This window comes from Parasteatoda tepidariorum, chromosome 5 (genome assembly GCF_043381705.1).
Source record: "Parasteatoda tepidariorum isolate YZ-2023 chromosome 5, CAS_Ptep_4.0, whole genome shotgun sequence".
Taxonomy (NCBI): Eukaryota; Metazoa; Arthropoda; class Arachnida; order Araneae; family Theridiidae; genus Parasteatoda; species Parasteatoda tepidariorum.
This window is the reverse complement of record NC_092208.1, coordinates 89358527-89365328: the sequence shown is the minus strand read 5'-3', so window position 1 is coordinate 89365328 and position 6802 is coordinate 89358527.

The following is a 6802-nucleotide window of genomic DNA, read 5'->3' as shown; positions in this document are numbered from 1 at the left end:
TTTATATTTATATATATATATATATAACATAACTTCGTAATCATGAACGATAAGATGAAAGAAATGATTTTAAATTTAATATAAGTAACATGAAACTGTAATGTTTTCAGACACATTTATTTGAATAGTACCATTTTTAATCAAATGTATAGAATTAAAAGAATTTGTCATAATATTTATTTATCGAAAAATAATACGAACTCTTCTAAACTTTAATAAAAAAAATAAAACAATGCACATCCAACTAATATATTGAAATTCTATTAAAATCATTTGCTAATTGTATGTTACTATTAATAAATTTATTATAATTTTCTTTGACTTATTTAAACTTAATTTATATTTTTACCACGTGCAAAACCAGATTGAGTAAATCACCGACTAAAAAATCTTCTATTATATATATATATATAGCTTATGTTAAAATATGTTCAATTCCATATAAGGAAGCAGAAATGATTTTCCTTAATGCGTAAGGATACAAGGAATGTACGAAGGTGCCTTTTTACCTCTAATCTATGTTGGTATAAAACCTAAGAACGCATAGTTTTGCGTGTCCTTTTCATCATAATGTGATCTTGATAAGCTGTACCGGGATTGTCCGGAGTCTTGTCCACTCCCCCCTCCTTCGCAGGAGTGGGGACGTGACTGTTATCGATACCAGCTATATTTAAATAAACCTGTTTAGAACGTATGATGGCTTAAGACTGCAATTATTTCAAGCTAAATACAACACTGATAACAGAGTTGGAGCCCTGTTATTACATATATATATATATATATATATAGCTTATGATGAAATAGCAATGAAAAATCTAAAAAACAAAATTGACAATTTGCCTTTTTATTTTGAACAATTGATTTAAAATACATATCTAGAGTAGACTGCTTCAGTCAACAAACTATAGACTGAATTAGGTAGATCTTTACTTTAAAAAAGGCATAAATGTCTATGACGGGAATGGTAGGACACAAATTTTTTTTTTTGCTAGAAAATGAAATAAAGAGCACTATTTTTCTGACGTACTTTATAACAGTAATGTTGATTTTAATCGTAAATTATCAAGCAGGAAAATAAAGGGAACTGATAGATATGAGGTAAAAAAAAGATGCAATTTTTGAAGAGTGCAGTAGAATTTCTAAAAATAACTTTACTTTCGTTAGGAAAAAGAAAACTTAGGTGATGGTCACCCACACATTGCTTTACAAAAATAAGAGGTTAAAAATGCCGATATTCGTTCTTCACTTTGCTGTATGTCATTCCGTATAGTATATTCCATTAAGAAAAAAGTCTTCCATTTACACATTTTACGTATAATATTACCCACATAAGCACAGTTGTATTGCAAGTTCATAGTATGACCTTGATAAAATGAGAATCTTATCAATTTTAATTATAAATAGATGTTTTGATGTCTGATTTTTTCAAAATTGTAATGGAAATATTAGAAATTCAAATAATTTCTTTTAATTTTGTAGCTGACGCTCTCATAGTTCTGACGCTCGAATTACTACAATATATATATATATATATATATATTCAACTATTAGAAACAGTCTAATAGTTAAAAGAAATATCCGTTCGATTATATTTAGAAATTTCTTTTCATTCATATTCAAAAATTTGAAAATAATTGATTTTGTAAATTAAAGAAATTTAAATGATGAATAACTGTTTCTCTTAGACCTAAATAACTGCATATTAGAAAAATTGTTTGGAAATGAGCCATGTTTGGAAGATTTTACCTTTAACGCAGAAAAAGATACATGTGTTTTATACTGTATTTCATAATCATAGATAAATAAAATGCTAAATAGAATTTTCACTTATTTTGATCTAAATTAATACACAATAATAGAAAAAGTAATGAAAAATATGCTTAGTAAAAATTCAAAATCAGTATTTACATTAAATCTAATTAAACACAGATTGTTACGAAATCGCCGCCTTTACCCATATATTTTGCATTCTTATTAGGTATAAAAATCACGGTCACATTTAAAGTCGAAAAATTTACATTTAAAAAAATAACAATAAAAAGTTATTAAAATCGGATGAATCGGTATCAAGGACAATCACCACGTGGATACAATATTAAATCTGAATTTTGTTTTTCAACTTTAAATACCTTTAAAGCTTTGACCAATGTACCAATTCTGGTGGCCAAGTTAAAAGCGATTCAAATTTGACAAATAATAATGAAATAAACTGACTTTGATGATTTCAATTCTTCGCTTGTAATGAACAACTTTGATTGTTCATAGTCACTTTTTTCCTAAGGTTCCCGTTATTTTCTTATTAAAAAAAAAATAAATAACACGATTAAACGATTACATAAATATTTTATTTAATACAATATAGCAAGAATACTTCCTCAAAGTTTTTTTTGCAATTTATTGTCCTTGAGCTCAATTTATTTCACGAGATAGATCAAGTATAAATTTTACTTTTTTTTTAATACAACTCTGCCCCCCCCCTCACCTCCCTCCAAAACAAAAAAAAATCTGATAGTGTAGATAACAACCACTGCATCGATCCATTAAAATAATAAATCATTGAATATTCTTTTAACAGGTAAGTTTATTTTAACCTTATTACAAAATATGTCAGGGTGTTTAGTGAGAAGACATTTTTAAATTCCCTGACAGTATATAGATCTTATACCTGAATATTCCCTGATATTTCGCTGTAAATCAAAAATTCTTCCTCTATCGCACAGATAATATGCAATATTAAATTTTATTTAAAAAAAAATTATAATTTAAGATATATAATCAGAGTAAAAAAAAAATATTGATGGACAGTTTAATAGTATAAAATAAACACCATGTATTTGAAAATAAAGCAGGTTTCATTCTATATCTAAAAAAGGGCATCATATCCCTTTCAAAAATAACTTCCATCATAAAAAGGAGTTGCATTTTACAAAAATTTGCATCGGTTTTATGCAGCCCAAAATATACCAAGTCTATAATCTTATCATTAAAAAAAAATCTTATTTTCAAAGGGATTATTGAACTTAAAATTAATTTTGCAGAAAAATTAGAGCATTCACTAAACCGGTTTTAAAATTAGCGTAATTCTCGTATTTTAAAAAATGTTGCTTGTCGTTATGACATATTAAAAATATCGAGATTTTAAAAAACGATATTAAAATGACTGAAAAAACAATAAGTAACAGTAAGAACTGCTGAAAGCGTGTAAGAATGTCATTAGTACTAAAATACGAAATTCGATAACCATTCACTCGTATTAAAAATATTGGAAAAGAAAAAAATCAACTGAAATAGCTGGAGGAAAAAAGACAAATGTCTGCTGAAAAAAAAAAAAAAACGACCCTTAAATTACGTAGATTTACGATAAAATCATTGTGAATTGAGTGAGTCAAAAGTGACTCCTTAAATTCAAAAGGCACACTTGTCATGATAATATCGTAATAAAGAATATAAAACCTTTGGTAAAGTTCATGTGTAAAAATAGTGAATACATTATCATGAAGTTATTAAGAAATCGAACACATCAAAAAGTAGTAACTCGAAATTCTTATGTCGTAATGATATCGTATTAAAAATATCTTAATTAAAAAAAAATGGTAAATAACTTGTGAAAGAACAATCATTGAATGACGTGAAATGACGATGGAATCGTCACTAATCAAACGTGTCAAATAAACTTATCAATAACTGAAAACTCAAATTCGAAACATAGTATTTAAAATATCATAATTTGAAAAACTATGCGAAAAGAAGATAAATAATTGCTGAAAATCTCTCATAAAACGACGTGAAATTATGATGGAATAGCTAAAATTTCAAATTAGCTCGTCCTAATAGCATTATATGATAAATATATTGGAATATGAAAAAGCATATGAAAGAGGTTGAAAATTATAAATAATTTCCAAAAAGAGCTATCATCTAAAGATGAGAAATTATGATGGAATCCTCAGAAATCGAACGCTTCAAAAATTCGATAGCTGAAATTCGAAATTTACCTACCGTCATAATGTATTAAACATATCATTTTATGCGCTTTATTAGGGAAACGATAGAAGAAAAAAAATGAATAAATGCTGAAAAAATAATCTGAAACTTCAGGACCACTTGGAAGAAAGATGGGAGAAAACTTGTTAGTGTAAAAACCGCTGCTCATGATCACTTCATGTGTGATTGCGTGTTCTTTTTTTTAAACTTTTCCCTGTTTTACTAATTTTTTTTAGAAATTCCCTGAAATTTCCAGAATCAATAAAATCTCTGATAATTCCAGGTTTCCCATATTTTTCCTGTCGCTGGACACCCTGCAATTGGAATAAGTTCTACATTTAGTTATCAATCACAGTAAATTTCAAAATTGAATAGAAAACAAGAAAAATAGAGAGAATCTCTCTCATGCTATTTTTATTTTGGTCTTTGTTTCAGTATAACTGAAACTCTAATTGAGCGAATCACAAGCTATTTATTAAAAATGATAAAACATATTTATCTAAAGATATTTATGAAAAATAAATCCTATATTTAAAATTCGATATCTCAGGAACTATTCAATCGATTTTGTTCAATTTCTGTACATTTGCCATATAAAATTACAGTTTTTAAAATGTAAAGATTTCTATAATGACCTTACAATTCAGAAAAAAAAAATCTGCTATTTTTAAATAAACTAATTTAAAAATTATTTTTTCCATTGTTTGAATAATCTCGTTTATGTTTGGATAAACGAATTTTATAATTAAGTTCAAAATTCAATTAAGCAATTTTCAAAATTTAAGTGCAAAAATTTCTTAATTTGCTTAAAAAAAATTCTCGAGATATGGCAAATACTATTATTTCAGCAATGGGCCACATTTTTCTGTCAATCTATTCCATCGCCAAAGCAATTGCTTTCGAGAATCCAAACTTTTGGGTGTTTTAGTGCAGGGTCTAGACTTCAAAATGGACCATATACTGTAATCAGAGGTGATTGTGAGCCCAACTAAAAAATCCTGAAAATGTTTTGAGTAAAATCATTTTTCAAAAAATTAACGTCTTTATAAATTTAAGGCCGTCTTTATTTTCACAATATGAAATTCTAATTAAATTGCATTGCAGCATAATTTAAATGAATAATTGTGTATAAGTTTACTTTTATTTCTAATCACATTTATTATTATATACCAGAAAAAATATATACAAATGAAAGTTATGACAAGTATAAATTCTAGTTCTAATATTTTTAAATAAAATATACAAGAATTTTTATACATAAATGTGATCAATGAATTCCGGATCGCGGTTAGCTAAAAATCCGGATTTATCATCTCTGTTGTATTCCTTTGTAAGGTGGCCATTCTTCAGATGATGTGATATGTTCGAAAAATTTGCCTTGCACCACCTTTGTGTCTTTCTCAACTTTTGAGCCGGTGTGGCATCGTGTTTAAATGTACAATTTATATTGCCGATGTGTTTTTTGATCCACATAAAAACAACAGCTTCTAGAATGTTCCACTGGTACACTTTTTAAATTATATTAATACTCTCGTTCACAAAAACTCGGTGTTTTGCCGCTTGCAAAAATTCTGCCCCAGACCATGACAGAATTTGGATTTAAGCAAAATGTTCAACAATTGTCGAGATGCTTTGGGCATTTACAGTTTTGGGAGTTATGATCTTCCTATCAGTAAAAAAGAATCTTTCCTGACTTGTGGTTCATTGATGAAAATTGCAATAAGCGCTACAAAACGCAATCACTTTGAAATCAATTGAATTATTTATTAGTAAAAGTCTTATTATAATTTGTTATATTTTATTTATTATTATTAAAAATTGTATTTCTGGGTTTTTCTGTTGAATCCTGTCCTAATTAAATTGCAAAACAAATTATGGTAAATATATTGGACACGTAACTTAAATTTAACATTTATCCTAAAAGTTAATTTTCTTTATTATTTAGAAAAAAAATTTTGTTGCTGAAACACTATTAGATAAACGTAATGGTTGTCATTGGAATTTTGAAATTTTCTTTTTTATTTATCTTTTAAAGTTTTTAGAATTTTTTTTTTTTAAAAATTTGTTTACACAAATTCTTACGTAATTACCTTTCACTACAAACTTTGCATAAACAGAACTTTCATAACAAAATGGTCACATTTATTACTTTGTGAAAGGCTCTGAATTAGATTTAGTAACTTACTGTTAAATTTTTTCAATTTCCAAAATTCCATTTTTTCTCTTTTATATTTTTATTAATATTTAAGAGAGATCAGGGGCCAAATTAAAAGACTCGCTTGGCCACTTTTGACCTGAGAGGCATAGGGTGTGCAACCTGTTTTCAACCAATAAAAAAAAAAGATAAGCTGCTACGAAAAAAAAAAAAGCTTTTTATTAAACAAAATATTTTTCAAAAACTGAAATCTGAGAGAAGCAAGAGGTTGTCAATTAATTACAATAAAGTTAAGAACGGCACTTATGCAATTTCAAAACTTGTTTGTTTGAAGAACCAGCTTTACATTTTAGAAGTGTTAAGTACAACTATTTTAAATTACTAATATGAATTACAATAGTTAGTTTTCCAACTTTTTAAACCAATTAATTATTATCATTGACAGTAAATCTTCCAGTTTTAGAAAAAATTCTTAAGAAGAAGACAAGTTTTAGAAAATGTTTATTCTGTAATGAGTATTTCAAATCATAGATGGGATGTTTTGAATGGGATTATAATGTTTCGAGTGATTTTTAAGTATATAGGGTGAATTGCATCACTATAACTATTAACATTTAAACTATTTAAGTAAGAAACTCACCTTTAATAAAATAAACTACAACT